Below are 27,036 nucleotides of genomic sequence, written 5' to 3'. Positions count from 1 at the left end.
CCTCCTGTCTCACACAGAGGTCAGCCAGTTCCTCTGGAGGGCCAACAACAAGGCAGAGAGGCCGAGGCCTTCCCCTGAGAAGAATATCAGTAGAGCCCTGCTGGGTCAGACCAGGGAGGGTCCATCTAGTCCAGCCTCCTGTCTCACACAGTGGCCAGCCAGTTCCTCTGGAAAGCTAACAACAGGGCAGAGAGGCTGAGGCCTTCCCCTGAGAAGAACATCAATAGAGCCCTGCTAGATCAGACCAGTGAGGGTCCATCTAGTCCAGCCTCCTGTCTCACACAGCAGCCATCCAGTTCCTCTGGAGGGCCAACAAAAGGGCAGAGAGGCTGAGGCCTTCTCCTGAGAAGAACGTCAGAAGAGCCCTGCTGGATCAGACTACTGAGGGTCCATCTAGTCCAGCATCCTGTCTTCTCACACAGTGGCTGACCAGTTCCTCTGGAGGGCCAACAACAGGGCAGAGAGGCTGAAGCCTTCCCCTGAGAAGAACCTCAGAAGAGCCCTGCCGCATCAGACCAGTGAGGGTCCCTCTAGTCCAGCATCCTGTCTCACACAGTGGCCAACCAGCTCCTCTGGAGGGCCAACAACAGGGCAGAGAGCCCGAGGTCTTCCCCTGAGAAGAACCTCAGAAGAGCCCTGCTGAGTCAGACCAGGGAGGGTCTATCTAGTCTAGCCTCCTGTCTCACACAGGGGCCAACCAGTTCCTCTGGAGGGCCAACAACAGGGCAGAGAGGCTGAAGCCTTCCCCTGAGAAGAACCTCAGAAGAGCCCTGCCGCATCAGACCAGTGAGGGTCCATCTAGTTCAGCATCCTGTCTCACACAGTGGTCAACCAGCTCCTCTGGAGGGCCAACAACAGGGCAGAGAGCCCGAGGTCTTCCCCTGAGAAGAACCTCAGAAGAGCCCTGCTGGGTCAGACCAGGGAGGGTCCATCTAGTCCAGCCTCCTGTCTCACTCAGTGGCCACTCAGTTCCTCTGGAGGGCCAACAACAGGGCAGAGTGGCTGAATGCAATGAGGAATTCCTTGCAGCCGGCCCAGTCCTGTTCTCATGGGCTGTGAGGCTCCCTAGCAAATGAAACAGGTTGTCATTGTGCCAGTTTGAAGCTTATAAATAAGAAAGAGGTATTAGCAAGCAAGAAACTGGTCGGAGCAGGGAAAGAACTGCCTTTCCAAGCACAAGTGACAAGCAGTAGTATCAATTACTACAGTGACGGGTTATGAAAAACCTTAAATAAATAAAGAGAGAAAGAGTGAGAGGGTGTGAGACAGAGAGATTCTAATTTCATATTTGTCCTGTCACCTAAAGAAAGCCCTTCTGGGCCTAGCAAGAACCTCTCTCTCTTTGACATCTTAATCACTGCTGCTTCTCCGAGGCCTCAGCTGGCCCAGGGGTGGTGGGGATGGGCAGGAGAGAGTGTGGTGGGGCTGCCTTGAACACTGTCTCATCTTGTCTCTAGGGCTGCAGAGCAGAGAGGGCCACTCTGAAACCGCAGTTCCCATGGCAACCCCATCACCATGCGAATTGGCAATTAAAAGGACATGGACCTGTCATGGAGAGGCACAGGAAACAAGACGTCTGGATCGTTCACAGTAGGGCAGTTCCCTTTCCCCATACATTCCTTGAAGGGTGCTGCCGTCCTGAACCCGGTCCAGTCCAGCTTGCACAGGTTGCCCTCATGGATGACCTTCAGAGGCCCCTGGATCAAGGCAGGTCAGTGCTACTGCTGCTTTTCGATCTAACAGCAGCATTTGACACAGTTAGTTACAATCTCCTGACCCACTGCCTCACTGCTGACGTTGGGACACGGGGGCTGCCCATCAATGGCTTTTCTCCTTCTGCAATGGTCAGGGAGAGGGGGTGGGGCTGGCAGGGGGGGTTGTCCTGGTGACACTCTCTTGAATGTGGTCTCCCCAATGTTCTTTATATGCACCCCCTCGCCCAGCTGGCCCAGGGGTACGGGCTGGAATGTCAGCAATATGCCAGCTCTCTCTGTTGATGGGGGGCCAGCTGGACTCTGCCCCAGAGGCCTCAGAGGGGGCATTACAGGCCGTGGCTGGGGGGCTACAACAAAGCCAATGAAGCTGGAGGTCTTGAATCTGAGTCTGGGGGAATCCAGCTCCCAGCCCTTAACAAGGCACCAGAGGTACCAGCACTGAGGGGGAGGAGCCTCGGGGTGATTTGGGATGCCTCACTTCCCATGGAGGCCCAGGTCTCCATCGTAGCCAGATTGGCCTTTTATCATTTTAGGCTGGTCAGGCAATTGGTTCCTTACCTCCCCCCTCCCCCCCCAGGACTTTAGCTGCAGTGGCCCCTACAACGGTCACTTCCAGACTGGATTACTGCAACTCGTGCTGTGGGGGGGATGCCCTCGAACCTGATCCAGAAACTGCCACAAGTGCAGAATGCTGGCAGCGACACCCCTGTGGGTTCACATTCAGCCTGCGCTCCACACACTGCACTGGCTGCCCACAGAGCACCAGATCCAGTTCAAGGTTATGGTTTTAACCTTCAAAGCCCTATGAAGCCAGGGGCTGGCATATCTTTGGGACTGTCTGTGCCAACAGGGCCTCGTGCTCTGCAGAGCAACACCTTCTGGAGGTCCCGGGCCCAAAAAACGTTTGTTTAGCCTCAGTCAAAGCCAGGGCTTTCTCTGCCTTGGCCCCAGCCTAGTGGGAAATGTTCCCACTCAAAACTAAGGCCCTGCAGGTCCTGTTACAGTTCCATAGGCCCTGAAAAATGCAGGACCGGATCTACATGTTTTTTTGAGGGGGGCGCAAGATTTAAAAATGGTGCCCCCTTATGGGCCATTCTGTCTTATGGTCCCATAGAATACAATGGACTCCATACGCAATTTGGCACCACCCCCCTCTGTCAGCACCCAGGGCAAGCACCCCCCTCTGCCCCCCCCTCCCCGTAGATCCAGCCCTGGTAAAATGGAGCTGTCCTGCCAGGCCCTTGGATGTGGTGACAGCTGTCCATCAACTCCGGGCCTCCCGTATGATGCAGAGATGTGTTTAGCAATTAAACCTCTCGAGACTCCGCCAAATGAGTGTCCCTCCACAGCACAGTCTACAAGGCGATGATATGTAGTCAGCCGATGCCCTAACCAAGACTGTTTTACATACTTTACGTTCTGTTGTGGGTATTGTAACTCTATTTATTTGTCTATTACAGTCACTACATTTGCGGAGCTGACTTGTGCGCCGCGCCCCTGAGCCTGCTTGCGGGGGAGCCTGGGATAGAAATAAAACCAAATAATAATAAATACCCCTCCTGCTCCGCTTTCCAGAATCACTCCCTCAGGGGGACATGGCTAGGAACAAGGGGTAGAAATAAAGGCACCCTATGGGATAGTGGGAAATATGCCGGTCTCCTGCCACAAGACCCATCCCAAGGAAGCTTTCCCTGAGGAAGGCGCAGGTGTGGAAGAAAGAAAAAGAGACCCCCACCCCCAGCCCTAGGAGCAGAGCGGCAGAGCCAGGCCCAGAGCTGAGCAGGGGGCCACCAAGTGTCTGTCCACACATACACTTCCCTTTGGGATGCACAGTTCGGCTGGAAGGGCTCAACATGAGGAAGAAACTTCCTGAGCGTTTAGAGCGATTCCTCAGTGGAACAGGCTTCCTCGGGAGGTGGTGGGCCTCCCCTTCCTTGGAGGGTTTTTAAACATGGCTAGATGGCCAACTGACAGCAATGAAGATCCTGTGAATTTAGGGGGGCGGGGTTTGTGAGTTTCCTGCCTTGTGCAGGGGTTGGACAAGATGGCCCTGGAGGTCCCTTCCAACTCTAGGATTCTAAGGGGAAGGGGGAAGGCACAGGTGAACACAGTGAGCTGCCTGATACTGATAAGGTAGCTTCTGTTTCTAACCCCCCCCCCCCACACACACACAACACCTTGCGGTGGTCCACATTGCCTACTCAGAGTGGCAGCTGCTCTCCAGGGTCTCAGGCAGAGGGAGGCCTCCCCAGTCCTTCTAAGGGGGGCTGCACCTGGGAGCTCAGGGGTGGGGCAGCAGAGGCTCTGCCAACTGGGCAACGACCGGACCGCGATTTCGTTTTGCAGGCATTCTTCAAATCAGATTCCTCAGGCTTATGCTGTTCTTGCTTTCCCCAAACAGAAATCCCCCCTCCCAATTAAAAAAAAAAAGCCCAAACCAGGCGGCAAAGTGCAGTTCTTGCCCTGGGGGTTGCCAAATGACATTCTCCGCATTCTGCTCCCTGCCCTAAAAACAAAAACAACCAACAGCCACCTGGGGGAGGGGGCTGCAAACCAGAGGCCTGCTGCTGCTTTGTGAAAAAGAAGAGTTGTGTGTGAGAGTGAGTGCGGGTGTGCCTCGCGGCTCCTGCTACTCACACAAGGCTCCAGGAGGGAGATCACAGCAGGCTCATCTGCATTGCAAATCCCCCCCACCCCATGCAGCCCAGTGCTGCTGGTGAAGACCCCTCGGCTCATTAGGGAGACCTGCCGGGCTTTTGGAGGCTCTCCAGGGCTGTCCAGGGAGAAATCCCTTGTTGGACTCTCTCCTGCTTGGCCTTTGCTGCTGGTCATTAGCGAAAGGAAACAGCAGCCGAGGAGGGAGCTCAGAGGAGGCAGCGGCCGCTCTCCTCTCCAAGGGAGCCAGCTCCCCCTTCCCCTCCTGCCTCTGCTCACCCCCCCAAAGCTCAGCGCCAGCAAGACCCTGCAACAGGCAGCCTCAAATCAGAGCGTGTGGGGCTGGGCTGCATGGGGGAGAGGAGGGAGGGAGGGAGGAAAGGAAGGAAGGAAGGAAGGAAGAAAGGAAGGAAGGAAGGAAGGAAGGAAGGAAGGAAGGAAGGAAGAAGGAAGGAAGGAAGGAAGGGAAGGGAGGGAGGGAGGGAGGGAGGAGGAGGAAAGGAGGGAGGAGGAAGGGAGGGAGGAAGGAAGGACAAAGGGAGGGAGGAAGAGAGGAAGAAAGAAAGAAGAAGAAAGAAAGAAAGAAGAAGGAAGGAAGGAGGAAGGAAGGAAGGAGGAAGGAAGGAAGGGAGGAAGGAAGGGAGGAAGGAAGGGAGGAGAAGGAAGGGAGGAGGAGAGGAAGGAAGGAAGGAAGGAAGGAAGGAAGGAAGGAAGGAAGGAAGGAAGGAAGGAAGGAAGGAAGGAAGGAAGGAAGGGAGGGAGGAGGGAGGGAGGAAGGATGAAGGGAGGGAGGAAGGAAGGAAGGAAGGAAGGAAGGAGGGAGGGAGGAAGAAAGGTAGGAAGGGAGGGAAGGAAGGAAGGGAGGAAGAAAGAAGGGAGGGAGGAAGGAAGGAAGGACGAAGAGAGGAAGGAAGGAAGGGAGGGAGGGAGGAAGAAAGGAGGGAGGGAGAAAAGGAAGGAGGGAGGGGAGGAAGAGAGGACGGAAGGAAGGACGAAGGGAGGGAGGAAGAGAAGAAGGAAGGGAGGGAGGAGGGAGGGAGGGAAGGAAGAGGAGGGAGGGAGGAGAAAGAGGAAGGAAGGACGAAGGAAGGGAGGAAGGACGAAGGAGGAAGAAGGAAGGAAGGAAGGAAGGGAGGGAGGAGGGGGAGGAAGGATGAGGGAGGGAGGGAGGAAGGAAGGAAGGAAGGAAGGAAGGAGGGAGGGAGGAAGAAAGGTAGGAAGGGAGGGAAGGAAGGAAGGGAGGAAGAAAGAAGGGAGGGAGGAAGGAAGGAAGGACGAAGAGAGGGAGGAAGAGAGGAAGGAAGGAAGGAGGGAAGGGGGGAGGGAGGAAGGAAGGAAGGAGGGAGGGAGGGAAGAAAGAAGGGAGGAGGGAGGGAGGGAGAGAAGAGAGGAAGAAAGGACAGAAGGACAAAGGGAGGGAGGGAAGAGAGGAAGGAAGGAAGGGAGGGAGGGAGGAAGAAAGGAGGGAGGGAGAGAAAAGGAAGGAGGGAGGGAGGAAGAGAGGACGGAAGGAAGGACGAAGGGAGGGAGGAAGAGAAGAAGGAAGGGAGGGAGGAGGGAGGGAGGGAAGGAAGGAGGGAGGGAGGAGGAGAAAGAGGAAGGAAGGACGAAGGAAGGGAGGAAGGACGAAGGGAGGAAGGAAGGAAGGAAGGAGGGAGGGTGGGAGGGGAGGGTGGGAGGGAGGGAGAAAGAGAGGAAGGAAGGAAGGAAGGAAGGAAGGAAGGAAGGAAGGGAAGGAAGGAAGGAGGAAGGAAGGGAGGGAGGGAGGGAGGGAGGGAGGAGGGAGGGAGGGGAGGTTGACCAGCTAGCTCTGGGGCAGATTTGGGGATTGAAAACTCTCCCTTTTACTTGCTCCCCCTTCCCCTGGCCCCCTCTCACAACTTCAGGGAAAGGACATTGTCTGCAGGAATTAATACTCCTATCCTGCTTTGTCTGCATCTCTCTCCACCTCAGTGTTGTACATCACCCAGACCCAGGGCCGGTGCGTGGGAGTAGGCAAAGTAGGCAGTCGCCTAGGCCTGGTGCCCCCTCCCTGACGCGTGACTCTGGCTCCTGGCCGCTGTCCCCTTGTCCTCCCCCTCACCAAGCTGCCCTCAACAAAGCCAAGCCACACCCCTCTCCCCCCCCCCCCCCCCGATGTGCGACTTGGGCTCCCACCTCATCCTCTCCTGCCACCCTCCTCCCTGGCATGGCCAGCAAGCACTTCGTCTCACCATTTTTTTATAGCATCACATTCTTTTTTTGAAAAATTAAAACTCAGTAAATTAAAAATGTGAAAAGCTTCAAGTTTGGCGCTCTTCAATTTCCCTATATTTTTTAATAATGGGGAGGGGGCGCTATGGGTGATTCGCCTCGGGCACCGGGAAGCCTAACACCGGCCCTGCCCAGACCCCAGTGTGCGCTGCGATGGGGCGATTAATCAAGTGATGATGGTGATTGGTGGTGGTGGTGATGATGCTTGGGCTTTTGGACCAAGGTTTCATATGCATCTATTCTGTGACTACTGAAAACAAAATGTTTAATTCTGTCAGCTCTTGAACTCAGAACTCCCAGTGCTAAAGAACAGAAGAGCCCTGCTGGATAGGACCAAGAGTTAATCTAGTCTGGCAGCTGGCTTCCCCTCCTGGCTAGGCCCAGGACTCCTAGAAAGGCCCAAGCAAGGCAGGAAGGCCAGATGCTTCCTTTGCTTCCCCCCCACCCCACCCCCGGCTGCTCATCTGTATCCAGACTCTCTCTGCCTCCGAACAGGAAGGCTGCAATTAGCCATGGAGGGTGTCTTCTCCATTAATGACAATGGAAGTCATTAGTTACCACATTTATATATTAAAATAAATTATAGATTTTGAGAGCCGAAAGCAATTTGAGGGCATAACTAGGATGAGCTGTGAAGCTTTTGCAAAGTCCTTTGCTGAGCAAAGGTCTTCAAGGCAGTCCGCTCTGTACACTGATCGTAATGCAGATGAGAAACCAGAGACCCCCCTCACAGCGACTGATCCCTTTGCGGATCACATTGGTCTACTTACTGTGGCAGAGGCTGACAGGATCCTGGCATCTGTGAAGGCTGTCCTTTGGATCCTTAAAGCAGGTGAGGACCACTTTGTTGAGTCCCTGTGAATCAGTCACTGCTCCCTTCCTTGGTCTTGAGGGCAGGTGGTCATCCAGACATCCACCTGCTCCTTTAAAAAAACACCCCCAGAGAAGAATGATATGGCCACTGGTCCCCCAGTCCCCCATTGCCCTTACTGAGCAAAATGATGGTGTGTGTGTGTGTGTGGTTCCATAGCAACTCCAGGCCCTCCTGGAGAAATCCCCTGCCCCGGCTGGGCTACAGGAAGGAGAGGGAGCTGTTGGCCCTAATGGCAGAGTGGGTCTCCCAGGCCTTTGCGTGGCAATTGAAGGCCCCTGCTGTGCTGCATACACTGAAGAGGACCTTTTCAGCCTGGCCCCAACCTGGTGACTCTAGGGAGGGATGGTGGCTCAGTGGTGGAGCATCTGCTTGGGAAGCAGAAGGTCCCAGGTTCAATCCCCGGCATCTCTAACTAAAAAGGGTCCAGGCAGTGGGTGATGGAGATGGAGGGACGGTGGCTCAGTGGCAGAGCATCTGCTTGGTAAGCAGAAGGTCCCAGGTTCAATCCCCGGCATCTCCAACTAAAAAGGGTCCAGGCAAGTAGGTGTGAAAATCCTCAGCTTGAGACCTTGGAGAGCCGCTGCCAGTCTGAGAAGACAATACTGACTTTGATGGACCAAAGGTCTGATTCAGTATAAGGCAGCTTCATATGTTCATATGTTGCAAGTCCAATTCAATAAATATCTGGGGACGTTGGGGGTGGAGCCAGGAGACTTTGGGGGTGGAGCCAGGAGTCATTGGGGGTGGAGCCAGGAGAAAGGCTGCAGCAAGCATAATTGAACTCCAAAGGGCGTTCTGGCCATCACATTGAAAGGCACCACACACCTTTGAAATGCCTTCCCTCCATAGGAAATAATGAAGGATGGGGCACCTTTTTTGGGGGGCTCACGGAATGGGACCCCCTGGTCCAACCCTTTTGAAACTTGGCAGGTGTTTTGAGGAGAGGCACCAGATGCTATGCTGAAAATTTGGTGCCTCTACCTCAAAACACAGCCCCCCAGGGTCCCAGATACCCACGGATCAATTTTCCATTATACCCTATGGGAATCGCTCTCCATGGAGTGGCCAGCAGACATTTCCCCCCCCCCCGCTTTCTGATGACCCTGAAGCGGGGGGAGGGCCTCCAAACCAGGGGATCCCCTGCCCCCACCTGGGGATTGGCAACCCTAGGTGACTCTCTGTTGCTTTCACTAGCCTCGTGGGCAGCCTTTGCCATGGGGGAGGAGTGCTCCAGGCACAGGTTGTCTCTCATGCTTATTCGCCCCCTGAGGGGACGTCATGCCTGGTTTGGGAATAGGATGGCATCAATCTGCTGATGCCACCCAGCTCTAGACATCTTTATTGAAATTGCTGGGTGTGACACAGTAGAGATTCTGCCAGCTGCTGTGCGCTCAATGGACGTCTTGACAAGATGGAAAAGATGCTGGCTGGGGAATTTGGCTGCCACTGCCAACAAGGCTTCCTACCAACTCCCCTTAGCCTTCAACCCTGAGTCAGCTGACCTGGCCCCGGAGCCATGCTGCTGCTGCTGTTGTTCAGTCGCTCAGTCGAGTCTGACTCTTTGTGACCCCATGGACAAAGTCACGCCAGGCTCTCCTGTCTTCCACCATCCTCCAAAGTCTACACAAATTTGTGTTTGTTACATCAGTAACGCTGTCCAGCCATCTCCTCTTTTGCCGTCCCCTTCTTCTTTTGCCTTCTGTCTTTCCCAGCATCAGAGTGTTCTCCAGGGAGTGCTCCCTTCTCATTGGGTGGCCAAAGGATTTGAGCTTCAGCTTCAGCATCTGACCTTCCAGGGAACAGTCTGGGTTGATTTCCCTCAGGACTGACTGATTTGTTCTTCTTGCAGTCCAAGGGACTCTAGTTTTGTTGTTCAGTCGCACAGTTGAGTCCGACTCTTTGCAAGCCCATGGACAAAGTCATGCCAGGCCCTCCTGTCTTCCACCATCTTCCGAAGTCTGTTCAAATTCGTGTTTGTTACATCAGTAATACTGTCCAGCCATCTCCTCTTTTGCCGTTCCCTTCTTCTTTGGCCTTCTGCCTTTCCCAGCATCAGGGTCTTCTCCAGGAGTGCTCCCTTCTCATTGGGTGGCCCAAGGATTTGAGCTTCAGCTTCAGCATCTGACTTTCCAGGGAACAGTCTGGGTTGATTTCCCTTAGGACTGACTGATTGGATCTTCTTGCAGTCCAAGGGACTCTCAAGAGTCTTCTCCAGCACCACATCTCAAAAGCATCTATTCTTCTGCGCTCGGCCTTCCTTATGGTCCAGCTCTCACACCCATACATTACTACTGGGAATACCATCGCTTTGACTATGCAGACTTTTGTTGGCAGGGTGATGTCTCTACTTTTTATTCTACTGCCCAGGTTCACCATAGCTGTCCTCCCATAGGAACATAAGAACATAAGAGAAGCCATGTTAGATCAGGCCAATGGCCCATCCAGTCCAACATTCTGTGTCACACAGCGGCCAAATATATATATATATATATATATATATATATATATATACACACACACACACACACACACACACACACACTGTGGCTAATAGCCACTGATGGACCTCTGCTCCATATTTTTATCTAACCCCCTCTTGAAGGTGGCCATGCTTGTGGCCACCACCACCTCCTGTGGCAGTGAATTCCACATGTTAATCACCCTTTGGGTGAAGAAGTACTTCCTTTTATCCGTTTTAACCTGTCTGCTCAGCAATTTCATCGAATGCCCACGAGTTCTCGTATTGTGAGAAAGGGAGAAAAGTACTTCTTTCTCTACTTTCTCCATCCCATGCATTATCTTGTAAACCTCTATCATGTCACCCCTCAGTCGACGTTTCTCCAAGCTAAAGAGCCCTAATCGTTTCAACCTTTCTTCATAGGGAAGGTGTTCCAGCCCTTTAATCATTCTAGTTGCCCTTTTCTGAACTTTCTCCAATGCTATAATATCCTTTTTGAGGTGCGGCGACCAGAACTGCACACAGTACTCCAAATGAGACCGCACCATCGATTTATACAGGGGCATTACGATACTGGCTGATTTGTTTTCAATTCCCTTCCTAATAATTCCCAGCATGGCATTGGCCTTTTTTATTGCAAACGCACACTGTCTTGACATTTTCAGTGAATTATCTACCACGACCCCAAGATCTCTCTCTTGGTCAGTCTCTGCCAGTTCACACCCCATCAACTTGTATTTGTAGCTGGGATTCTTGGCCCCAATGTGCATTACTTTGCACTTGGCCACATTGAACCGCATCTGCCACGTTGACGCCCACTCACCCAGCCTCAACAGATCCCTTTGGAGTTCCTCACAATCCTCTCTGGTTCTCACCACCCTGAACAATTTAGTGTCATCCGCAAATTTGGCCACTTCACTGCTCACTCCCAACTCTAAATCATTTATGAACAAGTTAAAGAGCATGGGACCCAGTACCGAGCCCTGCGGCACCCCACTGCTTACCGTCCTCCACTGCGAAGACTGCCCATTTATACTCACTCTCTGCTTCCTATTACTCAGACAGTTTTTGATCCACAAGAGGACCTGTCCTTTTACTCCATGACTCCCAAGCTTTCTAAGGAGTCTTTGATGAGGAACTTTATCAAAAGCTTTCTGGAAGTCAAGGGGTGTTTTCGCACTCACGTTTTACTGGCGCCACGACCCTCCTCACGCCGGCGGATCTGCAGTGATTTCGCACTAGAAGCGCCGGCGCAGCCCATTGCGCCGGCTACTTCCGTCGCTAAGCCAGCGCAAACGTTTTCCTGCATCTTTGCGATTTCCGTTTGCGCTGGCTTAGCGACGGAAGTAGCCGGCGCTTCTGGGTGCGCCGGCGCTTCTGGTGTGAAATCCATGCAGATTCGCCGGCGTCAGGAGGATGGTCGCGCCAGTAAAAGGTAAGTGCGAAAACACCCAAGGTAAACAACATCTATCGGGTCTCCTTTGTCCACAAGTTTGTTTACCCCCTCAAAGAAATGTAACAGGTTAGTGAGGCAAGATCTTCCTTTACAGAACCCATGCTGAGTCTTCCTCAATAACCCGTGTTCAGCAATGTGCCTACTCATTCTGTCCTTGATAATGGTTTCTACCAACTTTCCCGGTATTAAAGTCAGACTGACTGGCCTGTAATTTCCTGGAAATCCTCTGGAACCCTTTTTAAAGATGGGGGTGACATTTGCTACCTTCCAGTCCTCAGGAACAGAGGCAGATTTCCCATGGAGCAAACATGCTAGGGCTACCTTAAGGAGATGACACTATTGGCCAGGTATGCTACATAGGTCTGCCCTGGAAGACAACTCAGAGGCTACAGCTTGGCAACCATCCAGGGCACCTCCTTCCCTGTGGACATGACTTAGCCATCCACTGGTGGCTTCAAGGCCAGGGGCCAGCTGTTACGTGGGAGGCCTCTTCTGCTGCTGCCTGCCTGCCTTCCCTCCTCTGCGGCTGCTTCCCTCCTCTGAGCAAAGCCTGCTGCAGATGCCACACCGCAACCGGGGACCTGCTCATGCGCCTTCTCTGGGGTGTCTCCTACATTTGGCACAGGGCTGGCGAGGATTTTGAGAAGGACCCATCCCCCATGCTGCTACCATTTCACAAAAAGTGCAAAGCCGAATTGTCCAGGAGGGCTTTGAGGCAGAAGGTGCAAAGCCTCAGTGGGCCAGTTCTGCTCAAGAAGATTTTTAAAATTGGGGTAAAGTCCTTCCTACACTGATTGTCTGCTGGCTTTAAACAGACCTACATTTGCACGCCTTGTGCAGGTTGCTTCCCCCTCGGCTGCCATCCCAGCCTAACGGGGCTTTTGGTCTTACTGAGAATCTTTGCAGCTAGATTTGAACATCATCCTATTATGGAATCCATTTACTAATTGACTGCAAAGCTGATCATACTTGCCTTGGGTCCCAGTGAGAAAGATGGACTATACATGAGAATAATACAATAAATAGCTGTTGCTGTTATCATAATAACTACAGTAACCACGATAACAATAAAGGACATACTCAAGCAAGCACAGACTCTAGGACAGGGTGGCCAAACTGTGGCTCAGGAGCCGCATGTGGTGATTTCACAAAGTCTCCACTGCCCCATTGGCTGGCTTGGAGAAAGCATTTGTTTCTTTAAAGCACTTCTCCAACCAAGCCAGCTGGCAGCTTGGAGAATGCATTTAAAGTTGCTTTCTTTCCACCTCTTCCTCCCCCACCTATTTTCCTTCCTCCCTCCCTCCCTTCCAACATCTGACTGTCTTGTGGCTCTTAAACATCAGATGTTTCTTCTATATAAAGCAAATCCCTGCTCTCAGATTTGCTTCTGGCCAGCAACCTTGCATCCAGGGCTAGGCTGAGGGTTGCCAGCTTCAGCTGGGGACTACCTGGAGATTTGGGGGGTGGAGCCTGAGAAGGGCAGGGCTAGGGGAGGAGTGGGGCCTCATTGAGGCATAATGCCCGAGAGTCCCTTTTCCAAAGCAGCCCTTTGCTCCAGGGGAATGGATCTCTGTTGCCTGGAGATCAGCTGTAATGGCAGGACATCTCCAGCCACCACAGGGAGGCTGGCAACCCCACCAGACTGGAGTCATGGGCGAAGGCTTCCCATGGGGGCCCGATGAGCAGGGGTGTCCCCACCTTGGCCTGGATGGTGGCCTTAAGCCTTCTGGGCCTGTGAATGGGTCCCCTGGATCGAAAGGCCAAGAGGGACCTGGCTTTGATGCCAGCAGCATCCCTTTCCCTGCTGGGCTTGGGCTGAGGTGAGCCAAGCTGGCTGCTGCGGGAGGGAGGGAGAGAGGGCTGCTTTACAAGTGTTCTTGCTTAGAGCTGCAGCCTGCGATGACAGCCAGGAGCCCTCCGCCTCTGAGCAGAAGATAAGGCAGAAAGCAGCCAAGTGTGGCGGCAGCAGCAGAGCTGTTAGGAGCCTGGCAGAGAGAGGGGCGGCAGGGGAAACGACGGGCCTTCTACACTCTGAACGAACGTCTCTTGCACTAGAAAAGCGGGTTAAGCCCAGATCTGCTGGAAGTGGGCCAAACAGTGCGCATCATCCCGCTGGCTCCCGTGCAGCCTCCATCTCCCCCCCCCCCGCTGCACCCCCTGCTGAGAAAAGAACTGTTGCTTTGCCCTGTTGCTGGCCAGAAGGCCCACCCACCCACCCACCCACCCACAGGAGGGGCTGGAGCTCAGCAGGAGGGCCTCTGCTCTGTGTCCCGGCTCAAGGCTTGGCTTGCCAGCTCCTCTGGCAAAATGGGCCAGGCGACAGGAGAGCGAAAGAGCCCCTGCCAGAAACCCCAGGGAGCCCCCTTCAGTCCGAGCAGAGGACACTGACCTTGACGGCTGGATAGTTCGCTTCTGCAGAAAGAAGCTTCATGTGTGTTCACAGCCAGTCATTTGTCCTCCCTTGTGGGGACATCGTGCCCCGTGGGGACATTGGACCTTATCGCAGCGCCATCACCAGCACTTAAAGGTGGGCTTGTAACTGGCTGCTTGACATGCTGTGCCTTTTTCGCCCATGGTGCATTTTATTTATTGGTTACTGGTTTTACTGTTTAATTTTAATGTGGTATTTTAACTCTGTTTTATAGCTTTGTATTGTTTCTATTATACGTTGTGATCCGCCTTGAGCCCGGTCACGGGAGAAGGTGGAATAGAAGCCTACAAAATAAATAAATAAATAAATAGTAATGAAATGGTGCAAAAGCCTGCCAGCCCCTGATTACTTGGAAGAGGGTTCCACTGTGGAAGTGACTGTCGGGGCTTCACAGTCGGAGCTGCATACGAAACTGGCAGGGAAAAGTGGAGTCCTTTGGGAGGATAAATCCACAACTGTGAATGCTGCAGAGAGCGGGGGCGGGGGGTGCTTTGAATGTGTGGGAAGCATCCATAGGATCAGGGCCCTTGAGTCTCCCTGCTGAGCCTCTGGGCGAGGATTCTTGGGCAAAATGATTATTGTCTCTCCCTGCAGAAGATTCCGGTCTGGGAGAAGGGGCAGCCCTGCCTGTCAGGCGGAGAGCCCCAAACTGCTGCCCGTGGTTACAGAACCAGCAGGCCTGAGTGGAGCAGGAAGAAGATCTATCTGGGCAGCCCTGAGTCTCTGCCAGGGCCACTGCGGAAGCTCACAGGACCCTGGATGGGGCGTGGTGAGATGGCAGCTTCCGCAAAGGGAAATAAACAGGCTCCCTTGGGGTACAAAGAAGTGCAACTCCCTCCTCCAGAGCCAGACGGTGGCTCAGATTGACTCCGGAGCATCTCCTCTACCTGGCAGTGACTCTCCACGGTCTTTCCTGGCACCTGAGAGCCTGCAGCTGGGACTGGCCTGGAGCTTCCTCCCTGCAAAGCTGGACCCCATTTGCTAACCCTTAAGAGGCTTAGGTCCACCTGTGGCAGTGAGAGCCACAATGTTGTCTTGTGACATGGAGTTCCATATGTTAGTGAGGCATGGTGTCAGAAGAATATGGGCTGCGTATATAGTCAGGGAGGGAGATGTCCCTGCTGTCCTTCCAAGGATGATCTCTTGCATGCATGCACACATGCCCATACACACACACACACACACACAGACCCCTGATATCCTGGCAAGGGTACCATTCCTTCCCTGTCAGTTGACTTGTTCTCTGGCACATCTGGGGTTCCCACACTCACCAGCTAACTTCCAGATGTAAAGACTAAAAGGAGTCTCTTGCAGAAGTCACTGTACAGCCTCAAGTTGCCACAAAAGCCAGATGTGGGAACTGCCCGTGGCTGTTCCCACTGGAAAAGGCCGGCCAATTTTCTCTTGGCCACAAGGCTGTGGTGACAGGCTGTGCAGAGCTCCTTCCCTTCCAGTGATGCTCACATTTGCAGAGCGCCCGATGCCTTCACCCCTCCGCTAAGCCCCCCCTTTACTTAAAGGGATGACAGTGACAGATGCTCTCATTACACCCAGGTATGGTGCGTGGCAGATGATGCGCCGAGGCAGGCGGGCAATTTCCTGCAGGCTTTGCAAGGAGCGTGTGAGAAGCCTCTGCAAAAGATTCTCCTTCCCACTCGCCAGGAAGGGGAGACACAAGGGAGGGTTGGGCTGCTTTTGAGGCTCCTGAGCCAGGAGCAGCTGGAGCGGCTGGAAGGGCCAAGGCAGAGCCTCCGAGGCGGATGCATCACTCCCGGGAATCCGCCCAGCCGCCATTAATTAAGCAGCCGGGCTGCCGTTCCTGAGGCTGGGCGCCTTCTTTGGAAATAGTTTACTAATCGAAAAACATCCCATCTGTTTTGTCAGACATTTAAAAGATTATCACACGCATTTTAATAAGACTAGGAAAATCCACCATATTAATTGTAAGAAAATCTCTGGGCTGTTTCCCTTCACTCCCAAATTAACCTGGCCAAAAGACAGTTGCCCAAGCCGCCCCCGATGCTTTCCTCACCTCTCCTGGAGTTCAGCCCCCCCCCCCTTCTGCATGAGCAGTCCTCTTCCGTCCCAGCCCTCCACTGGGTCTGTTTTGCTGGAGACCAGTGCTGGGGAGGGGGGAAAGGTCTGCCCCACACCCAGTCAGAGGAGGTGGAACTGGGCTGTAGGTCTTGACCCAAGGAAGATGGCAAGAAGGGCAAAGGTCCTGTTTCTCCATTTCACTTCCCATGAGATAATGCTGACTTATTGCACAGAGAGAACAAAGTGGCAGTCAAGTTGCACCTTTAAGACCAAGAATGTTTTATTCAGAATGTCTGAAGAAGTGTGCTTCTAGCACACAAAAGCTTCCATTCTGAATAAAATTTTGCTGGTCTTAAAGGTGCCACTTGACTCCTACTTTGTTCTGTTGCTTCAGACCAACACGGCTGCCCATCCGGATCTATCTTATTGCACAGATAACATTTCGCAGAAGATGCCCTCCGCCTGCCTCAGAGGAGCCCGACTGCAGCTCCCTGCCAGCTCAGGGTGGGCCAGGTGGGGGCCGCAAGTCTGCAAAAGCCTGTTAAAGAGGCAGGGTGGAATTGCATACAGAAACTTCCTTCCCACGGAGCTTTGACTCCTGAGAGTCTGGCTGGTGTTTAAGGTGCTCCTGGACTCGACCTGAGCTCTTCTTCTTCACCTTCTCTTCCTTCTCCCAGGAAACCCAAGGCTTGCTCAGCAACAGCGCAGCCCCAATGGGAGGCTGGAGGGGAGGGGGGTCTTCTGTGGCAAGCCCCCCCCTCCTCTGTAGCTGGCAGAATAAATTGCACAGGCACAGCACTTTGGGAAGGTGGCGTAAAAGATGGAAATGCAAACCTCTTTCATTGCAGAGATTTCTGGGGTTCGTGGAGTTCAGGTTTTCTCAGGGCAGGGTTTGGATTGCTGGGTGCCAGCTTTGGATTCAGTGCAGTTTGCCAGGCGGCACCCAGCCTGACCTGGTCTTATTCATGGCTCTGTGGCACTGACCAGCGCAGAGCAAAGTGGCACTGGCCAGAGAATGGCTGCTGAGCAAACAGTCCCAAGTGCCACAGGTGCAAGGGAGCCGAGTCACACACCCCTCAGATGGCCCTCTTGCCTCTCTTTAGAAAACTCCAAGGAAGGAGAGCCCACCACCTCCCAAGGAGGAAGCCTGTTCCACTGAGGAACTGCTCTAACGGTCAGGAAGTTCTTCCTCCTGTTGTTGAGCCAGAAACTCTTTTGATTTAATTTCAACTCATTTGTTCTGGTCCTACCTTCCAGGGCCACAGAAAACAATTCCACACCATCCTCTATAGGACAGCCCTTCAAGGACTTGAAGATGGTGATCCTATCACCTCTCAGCCGCCTCCTCTCCAGGCTAAACATGCCCAGCTCCTTCAACCTTTCTTCATAGGGCTTGGTCTCCAGATCCCTCACCATCTTCGTCGCCTTCCTCTGGACCCGTTCCAGCTTGTCTAGATCCTTCTTAAACACAATACTCAAAGTGAGTTCTTACCAGAGCAGAGCAAAGCGATACCATCGCTTAACATGAACTGGACCCTACACTTCTGTCGATACAGCCCAAAATTGCATTTGCCTTTTTAGCTACTGCATCACACTGTTGACTCATGTTCAGTGTACTGTCCGCTAAGACCCCTAGATCCTTTTCATACATACTACTGCCAAGGTAAGTCTCCCCCATCCTATAATGATGCATTTGGTTTTTCCTACCTAAATGAAGAACTTCATATTTATCCCGGTAAATATTCATTTTATTTGCTTTAGCCCAGTTTTCCAGCCTGTCAAGATCATCCTTTATCCAGCCTCTGTCTTCTACTGTATTTTTGACCCCTCCCTATTTAGCCTCCTCTGCAAGTTTAATAAGCATTCCCTCTATTCCTTCATCCAAATAATGTATAGATATTGTTGAACAAAACAGGTCCCAGGGCAGATCCTTGGGGCACTCCACTGTCAGTCCTCTCCAAGAGGATGAGGAACCCTTCACAAGCACCCTTTGGGTATGATCTGTCAACCGGTTACAGATCCACCTAACAGTAACAGGATCCAAACCACATTTTAATAACTCGGCAACAAGAACAGTATGTGGAACCTTATTCAAACCTCTCTGCCTGCTGGTCACAAAGTGTCAGAGGGCAGCCATGTCCGTCTGCAGTAGAACAGCCAGATCCAAGTCCTGGAGCACCTGAGAAACCAACAAGATTTTGGGGGCCTGAGCTTCAAGGATCTTTTCATCAGAGACCACTCAAAGACTCCTCCATAAATGAATGTTTTCCAGATTTCCAATATAATCAGAAACTAGAGGTACTCTTAACCCAAAAGATTTATTTTTAGAGGGTGTAAGACTAGCCCACCCTTAGGGACCTCTCCCCTTATGCTTCTGTATGAGAACTTGGGAAATCCTGATTGGAAGGAGACAAAGGACTCATGTAGAGATACAACAGGCAGCCTCCTCTGAGACCAGCCAGTTCTGACATGTCTCTCTGTTGGTAGTGAACAAATATTCCTACCCCATCCAATGCAGAGATGTAGAATTGCTCTCCCCACCCAGAGGCAAGGCCAGAACACAAGACATGCAGAGAAGCATCAGGCAGCCTCTTCCGAAGGCAGGCTCTCTGGGCTCGCAGAAGCCATTAACAAGATAACTTCTTCCAGCACATCAACCCTTCTCTTACGGCAGGCGATTTGGAAATAATACGCATTTTATTTCCCTGTAAATCAAAGGCTGTAGTGGAAAAAATTACAGCCATCATTAATTTGCAATCAATGGTAACACAGAGCAAACAGCAAAGGATGTAAGTACAGGAATCCAAAGAAGTGGAGCTGGAGCTCTGGTGGCTGATTTAGCATCCCGTCACTTCCGCCTGCGGCCTGGATGCTTTTGCATTGCTTTTGGCCCTGAGCTGGAGGGGGGCAGAGATTAACAGGAACAGCCAGTCCTCCGTCTCCAAAGGGGGGGGGACTGGCCTCCGAGGGAGGGGGGCTTCGTCTGCACACCCCAGCAGAGGGGTTTCCCTTGCTCAGCCCTCTCCCTGCTGCTCTGCTCCCAGGCTGCTCCCCCAGGGGTGCCAACTCTGGGTGGGAAAGACCTGGAGGTTCAGGGGGCGGAGCTTGGGGAGGGCAGGACCTCAGCAAGGCCCAGTGCCAGAGAGACCCCCCTCCAAAGAAGCCATTTTCTCCAGGTGGACTGCCACCTAGAGATCAACTGTAATAGTGGGTGGTCTCCAGTCCCCACCTGTAGGCTGGCAACCCTAAATTGTTCCTCCAGCCCCTGTCCTTGTTGCAGACCCAGAGGCCTTCTCTGGTTCCATTGCTGTCCCTGGGGATGCTGCTGGGTCAGCCTCAGAGGGTCCTGCAGAGACCCTTGGTGGGGCCTCCAGCTTGGACTGGGTCCAGCAGATGTCTCTCCTCCACCTCTTTACGGGCCTGGAATGCAGCAGAAGCCCACCCGCTCAAGGTGGCAGGAAAGGGTGGCAAATTCAGCACATGCTGCACCTGTCCTGAAGTATACAGAGGGTAGCCAATCTCCAGGTAGGGCCTGGAGATCTCCCAGAATTCCAACTGATCTCCATCCTACAGAGGTCAGTTCCCCCAGAGAAAATGGCTCCTTTGGCGGAGGGACTCTGTGGCACTGTGCTTTGCTGAGCTCCTTCCTGCCCCCAAACCCAGCCCTCCTCAAGCCCGCCCCCCACAAGCAGGCACACTCCATGAAGAGCCTCTTCTGCAGTCAGACCTTTCTCCAGAAGGGGAGGCCCAGCCTGTCTGAGGAGACCATACCGTGGGATGGCCCCAACTCTACCCCCATTCTGCACCAGGGAGGGAAAGCAGAGCCCATTTCTGGCCAACCCAACCCAGCACCTCACACAGTGGAGGGAGCAGGCTCACCCGCTCTTATTCATGGCTGCCCATGACATGGGGAGGGGCAGGCAACATTTCCTGGACACACTCTGGCCCAGCCGTCTCCCAAGCAGCCCCTGAGGCTGGCAGGGGGACCCAAAGGGGCCATCCAAGTGACCCTGTGCGGCCAAGGGGTGCTGAGAACGTTCTCCTCCTATCAGGAATAGGGCCACTGGAGAGATCCCAGCCCCCAAAGAGCACGACATGCCTGGTGTGCCCTGGTACCATAGAGTTTTTACCTGAATCCTAGAGCATCCCTGGCACAACATGCCCAGTGTGATGGTGTCACTTCCGGGTGAAACATCCCACCCCCCCAAGCCAAGGTAGGAGGACGTGGGAATCCTAATCAGGAAGTGGCGGTGGCTACAGGCGGAGACAGCTTCAAGAGAGGATTGGAGAAGCATTTTTCGGTCCCGGCTCTGACTTGGTGGAATTTGCTGCCAGTTAACCTCAGGGCCCTGCGGGGCAACCCTGTGACAATCCCACAGGGCCTGTGAGGAAGAGATGTCCTGCCAAGCAGCGGGTTGAGGACAGCAGCACTTGTTAACAGCTCAATAGTTCTTAATAGCTGTCTGACACACAGTCTACTTGCACCCCTCTTTGGCTTGCCGGACCCCGGTCCCAGCAGGACCAAGCTGCAGGCAGGCAGGAGGTGGTGAGCAGGCAGGCCCAGTGGCTCTTCCTAGTGAGTGTGTGAGAGAGGAAGCAGCAGCAGGGGCATGGGGGGGGGGCGGCACCAGCTAAGGAAGGTGGCACAGAGTGCTGCTGCCCCTTTGGGGGTGGGAAGGCCCCAAGGCTGTGCTAAGCCCAGTAGGGAAAAGGCCTCGACTGACATGCTCCCGTATGGAGGTGTGATCATGCTGCAGCCCTCACACCATCCCTGAAGAAGCCCCAGGGAAGCGGCACGAGGAGCTGGCTCCTGCATTGTGGGCAGCACAAGCAGCTCCCAGGCTGCCCCCCCCCACCTCCATGGACATTGTGGGGAGGGAGGTGGTTTATTTTTAACTGCCTTGGAGATCACAGTCTCTGCCTCTGTACTCCACAAGCCCATGGTGCCCTGGAAGGAACAAACGGTTCAAACACGACCGACCGCTGGAACACCTGCAGGATCTGTGGAGCTGCATACAGATGCCTCACCCGTCTCTCAGCACTACAGTGAGCCTCCAGTCTGGTGTTGTGCTGAAGTGCGTGGACTCTTACCTGGGGAGACCGGGTTGGATTCCCCCCTCCTCCACTTGATGCTGCTGGAATGGCCTTGGGTCAGCCAGAGCTCTAATAGAGAGCCAGTTGGGTGTAGTGGTGAAGTGTGTGGACTCTTATCTGGGAGAACTGGCTTTGATTCCCCACTCCTCCCCTTGCAGCTGCTGGAATGGCCTTGGGTCAGCCACAGCTCTCGCAGAGGTTGTCCTTGAAAGGGCAGCTGCTGGGAGAGCCCTCTCAGCCCCACCCACCTCCCAGCAACTCAAAGCCAAAATGATTGTTTTTTCAGGGTTGTTGTTTTTTTAAAGCAGAGTTTTTAGCAGGAAAAAAATGGGCTGTTAAAATTTTCAGCAGGAGTGGAAAATGAAGTCATGTGGAAATGAGAAGAAAAAAACACACCAGTGAAGTTGCTGAAATGGAGAAGAAGAACCTCGGGGGGGCGCAGGGGGGCAGAAGGGATTCCAGCAGGAGTACAGATGCTCTCCTCCCCCTAACTGGGCAGCTTCCCCAACTGCCTGGAGCCTGACACTTTTCGCCCTTAATTCCTATTGTCTCCCATCCTCAGGAAGAGCCCCGAGGTGCAAAGTGCTAAAGCTGCAGTCCTGCAGTCCTAAGCTCTGCTCACAACCTGAGTTCAATCCCCAGTGGAAGCTGGGTTTTCAGGTAGCCGGCTGGAGGTTGACTCATCCTCCCATCCTTCCGAGGTTGGTCAAATGAGTCCCCAGCTTGCTGGGGGGAAGTGTAGAGGACTGGGGAAGGCAATGGTAAACCACCCCGTCAAAAGTCTGCCGTGAAAACGTTGTGAAAGCAACGTCACCCCAGAGTCGGAAACGACTGGTGCTTGCACAGGGGACCTTTCCTTTTTCCTTTCCCATCCTCAGGCCCCTCCCCAGACCCCCCCTCTTGGCTCCTGGGCAGGCCAGGCCACGCCATGGCAGCAAGGGGGCTGGTAGGCCAGGAGGACAGAAGATGGGATCCCCGGGGAGGCCAATCCCTCAGCCTGCTTGCGGAGAGCAGACCGGAGGGCAACTCCATCCCTTGCCTCTGGCAAACTGTGACACGCAGACCCACCCACAGCAGCCTGGTGCAGCCGTTTCAGAGCACCCAACTCTAATCTGGAGCACTGGGCTGGATTCCCTGCTCCTGCACATGAAGCCTGCTTGGGAGAGGAAGGGACGGTGGGTGTCCCTTCAGCCGCCTGGAGATTCCGCAGGGGAGGGAAAAGTGGGATGTAACAATCAGCTCTCCTCCTCCTCCTCCTCCTTCAAAGCCGAAAGGAAAATATAAACTTTCCCAGCTGAGTCTCCCACACATTGCTGGTAGGAAAGACAGAAAAGAGTGTTGTTGCTGCTATTTTAAAGAAAGCAGGGGAGGTGGTGAGAATGCGCATGTGGCGAGGAGCAAGAGAGGGGCTGGGGCCTTGCCTGGCAGGGGGTGAACCCTCCTGAGCTGCCAGCGGGGGGGGGGGGGGAGAATCCCCTGCTCTGAGGGGGGCCAAGGCAAGCAGGCCTCCAGCCTAGCCAGCGAAGGGAGTCCATTGCTGCCTTGGGGGGGGGGGGGCGGGGGGAAGGTGCGTTTTCCAGTTTGAGCTCAGATGCTCAAGTGTGGCAGGCCAGTGATGCTCTTGAGGTCCAGATGACCATCTCCTTCTTTCCAGACCCAGCCACTCCCTCCTCATGATGGATTCACACTGCTTGGCTTTCACATTTGGGGCAAGGAATTCAACCCCTGTGGAGCCAGCAAAACCAGGCAGGCCTTTCACTTCTGCTGCAGGACCAGCCACAACATTGTGAGGCACTCAGATTCTAATGGTGATTCCTCTTGTCATGTCAAAAAGCCTGAACCCCAGTGAGTCTCCAGGGGCCTGGAGGAGAAGAGGCCGGTGTGGTGGTTGTGGGGGGGGGGGGCTGTGGGGAAAGAAAGCGCCATTTCCTCTGTGTTGGGACTTGTAAGGTTGCCAGTTTTGGGCGGAGATTGGAAAGCGGAGCCAGGGGGAGGGCTTGAGAGGCACCCTTAGTTGGAAGAGACAGAGCAAAGCGGTTAGGGGGCAGAAGCACGTTAGAGGGGCAGTCTCTTGCTCCTCCCCTCCCTCCCTCCCTTAGGCATTAGAACATAAGAGAAGCCATGTCAGATCAGGCCAATGGCCCATCCAGTCCAACACTCTGTGTCACACAGTGGCCAATACACACACACACACTGTGGCTAATAGCCATTGATGGACCTCTGCTCCATATTTTATCCAATCCCCTCTTAAAGCTGGCTATGCTTGTAGCCACCACCACCTCCTGTGGAAGTGAATTCCACATGTTAATCACCCTTTGGGTGAAGAAGGACTTCTTTTATCAGTTCTAACCTGACTGCTCAGCAATTTAATTGAGTGCCCACGAGTTCTTGCATTGTACGAAAGGGAGAAAAGTACGTACTTCTTTCTCTACCTTCTCCATCCCATGCATAATCTTGTCAACGTCTATCATGTCACCCCACAGTCGATGTTTCTCCAAGCTAATGAGCCCCAAGCAGGGTTGCCAGAGAGCTTTTAAAAATCCGGGACAGGCTGTTGACCCTGAGAAAAGCAGAAGCCTGAGGCCGCAGAGGCTGCTGTTTCCTTCCACCCTTAGACTCAGACTGGTGTTGCCTCCTCCAGGCCCAGACAACAGGCTTCTTCACACGGCTCGGGCTTGGTCCAGCTGTCAGCTGACCCGGGCAGCTCAGGTGTTTGCTGATTGTTTGGGGAAAACTGACACAAAACCCCCCAAACTGTCCAGGTCAGAACCAGAGGCTTGGCAGCCTTCCCCTTGAGGCTGGCTGGAGTGAGGCTGAAAGCACAGGGGCTCTGGGGGTATGCCATGGCTTTGCATCAGCACCCAAATCCCTACAAAGCAACAAGGGAGAGGTGAGGGCCTGCAGCACCTGCGGAGCACCTGGGAAGAAGTGAAGGCAGGTGCTGGGTGAGGCTTCCAGGCCATCCAGCTCCACTTAATGAGGAAAGGCTTTGGCACTCTCCCCGCCCGCGGCCACCTTGGCTCCATAGGCCTCCCAAACAGGCTAGCATTCACATTGCCAGCTGCAAATGCATTCTGCTGAACAAATGCTGTTATTTATTCTGATGAAATGTGCTTACAATTGCAAAAGCAATTTGCTTAATTGAAAGCACAGCCAGAGTTTTAATAAAGCTACAAAGAGGAGGGTGTAAATGCACACACACACACTGCAGTGGCCTCCTTCATGGCCCAGGGCTGGCGGGCTGCTCACGGAAGCCCTGTGGAAAGCCCCCCCACTATCCCCGCCCCGGGCTCAGCAGAGAGGGCCAGCTGGTGCCTTCCGAGGGCTATTTTGTGAAACGGACCTGCAACCCCCAGCAAGGAACATAGGATGAGGCAGGAAGGGGTGGAGCCTTTAGATGCAGAAGGGTGCGGAGAATGTCGGGGAAGCAGAGGAGGGAAGGCAACGGTTGCCAAGTCCCTCGGAGCTGCGTGTGCAGCGCTAGGAAGTGACGTATCATGCCAGGCACACCGCGTGGAGACGCTCTAGGAATTCATGGGAAGCTTTATGGTTTTGTGAAGGGATGCTCTAGCAATTTTTTTTTGGGGGGGGCTCTATAGTACCATGGAGACTCTGTGGGGGGGGCAGGGATCCCCTGGTGGCCGCCTCTCTGCCAGAGGGTTGAGGTCTGCCAAACTGGGGGATCCCCCACCTCTGGTGGGAACTTGGGAGCTCTAGGGAAGGCAGACTGCCCAGCTGGAGGGCTGGAACCTGGATCATTCTAGGCTCTCTTAATACCCAGTTTCAGGGCTGGGTGGGAAGGCCATTTGGGGCCCCCATCTTCAAAGCCAGGGCACAGAGTGTCCAGCTGGAGGCTTAGTTATTGATATTTATTGATAGTTTCGATCTGTAAATTGCTGTATTCCTGAGGAGTCAAGGCTCTGAGCGACGGGCCCCCAACAGAGGAAAGAGATGGACGGGGCGGGGCAAGCTGTGAAAGAGGGGAAAGTTCATTGTTTGGGCTGTTCTGCTGTGCTACAAAGTTCTATGTTTTTGTTACCTGGTATGATGTTAAGTGCAGATGGCTGGGGAAGGAAATGGCAAAGCACCCCATGAAAAGTCTGCCAAGAAAACGCCATGATGTGACGTCACCCCATGGGTCGGTAACGACTGGGTGCTTGCACAGGGGACAATCTTTTGACCTTTCTGTTGCTAAATGTGTTATTCTCTTTGAATGTGTTATTCTCTTTGAATTATTGCAAGATTCATTGTAAGCTCTGCCCCACAGAACCCACAAGCTGAGGTTACCTACACACACACATACACAGAGGCACACCGAGGCAGGACCTGATCTACATGTTTTCTGACGGGGGGGGGGGGAATTAAAAAATGACGCCCCGTTATGGACCCATAGAATACAATGGACTCCATACCCAATTTGGTGCCCCCCCCCTTCATCAGCGCCCGGGGCAGGCACCCACCTCTGCCCCCCTAGATCCGGCCCTACACCAAGGAAGGACTCTGCAGGTTTCTGGTGGTTCTCTGTAGCTTCCAGCCTGGAACTGGCAACTCTATCACAGCCCTTGTGGAGAGGCTGACATGTCTGCTTCTCGGGGCTTTGGAGTCAGCTAGAAATTGCATTTCAGATGGTACATAGAATCCCAGAGTTGGAAGGGACGTCCAAGGTCATCTAGTCCAACCCCCTGCACAATGCAGGAAACTCACAAACCCCTCCACCTAAATTCACAGGATCTTCATTGCTGTCAGAGGGCCATCTGGCCTCTGCTTAAAAACCTCCAAGGAAGGAGAGCCCACCACCTCCTGAGGAAGCCTGTTCCACTGAGGAACCGCTCTAAACTCACAAATCCCTCCCCCTAAATTCACAGGATCTTCATTGCTGTCAGATGGCCATCTAGCCTCTGTTGAAAAACCTCCAAGGAAGGAGAGCCCACCACCTCCCGAGGAGGAAGCCTGTTCCACTGAGGAATCGCTCTAATGGTCAGGAAGTTCATAGAATCCTAGAGTTGGAAGGGACCTCCAGGGTCATCTAGTCCAATCCCCTGCACAATGCAGGAAACTCACAAACCCCTCCCCCTAAATTCACAGGATCTTCATTGCTGTCAGATGGCCATCCAGCCTCTGTTGAAAAACTTCCAAGGAAGGAGAGCCCGCCCATGCCAAGGAGGAAGCTTCTTCCACTGAGGTACCACGGTGAAATACTCCACATGTGCACCGGTGGCCTGGCCGTCCGGAGGGCAGTGGGCTGGTGCTGGCCTTGGGTCACCAGCCGATCCTCTGAAGGAGGCCTGGCTTGGTCTTACACACCGCCTGTGCCTCATTGCGGCTGCAGGCCGAAGCTCAAGGGCCCCGTGGGTGGGAGGCCTCCTGCTGCTTGCTTGCACTGTGTAGGGGAGGGCCCAGAGACATGCTGCTCTCTGGGGTGGGAGGGAATGTCTCTGCCCCCTGAAGTCACCTCTGCGGTTTCTGACACCAAAATACTGGCTGCACTGGAAAGTTGGCAGCTCAGATGTTCTAACTGAAACTGGCCACTCCAGTGAGCAGAATGCTCCCCTCTGCAAAATTTAAAATAAGATAAAATAAAATCTGTTTCTGATGTTTTTGGCACGTCCTTCCCCTCCACTCCTTTCTGAAGCAGGCATGTGGGCGATTCCAGCCCTTGGCAGCCCACGGTGGAGGGGGTGGCACCCCCAAGCCCGGCTGCTCGCGCGTTGTGCAAAAGGGCACTGATCCGAGCCCCCCTGCTTCAACAGCTGTCTTTATTTAAAAGCACCCTTCTCTGTCTGCATGCAGGTCATCTGGTTTTACAGAAGGGTTTTTGTTGTTTCTGAAGGAAGACCAATTAGAACAAATTAACATAGTCCAATCAAAAAAACCCTTTTGATAAGGAATTAGAACAGAGTATGACTAATTTGTACTTTCCACTGCAAAGGGTATTCTCTACTCCCCCTCCCATGGCTGAGGCTGTGCACCCATTTCCAGAAGGAGGAAGGGGGGGGGGGCTCCTTGTAGACTTTGGGGGAGTTGTTCACAGGGAGCCAAAACCAGAGGCCAGGAGATACATGC

Source organism: Heteronotia binoei, chromosome 11 (assembly GCF_032191835.1).
Source record: "Heteronotia binoei isolate CCM8104 ecotype False Entrance Well chromosome 11, APGP_CSIRO_Hbin_v1, whole genome shotgun sequence".
Classification (NCBI taxonomy): Eukaryota; Metazoa; Chordata; class Lepidosauria; order Squamata; family Gekkonidae; genus Heteronotia; species Heteronotia binoei.
Note: the sequence above shows the minus strand (reverse complement) of the source record.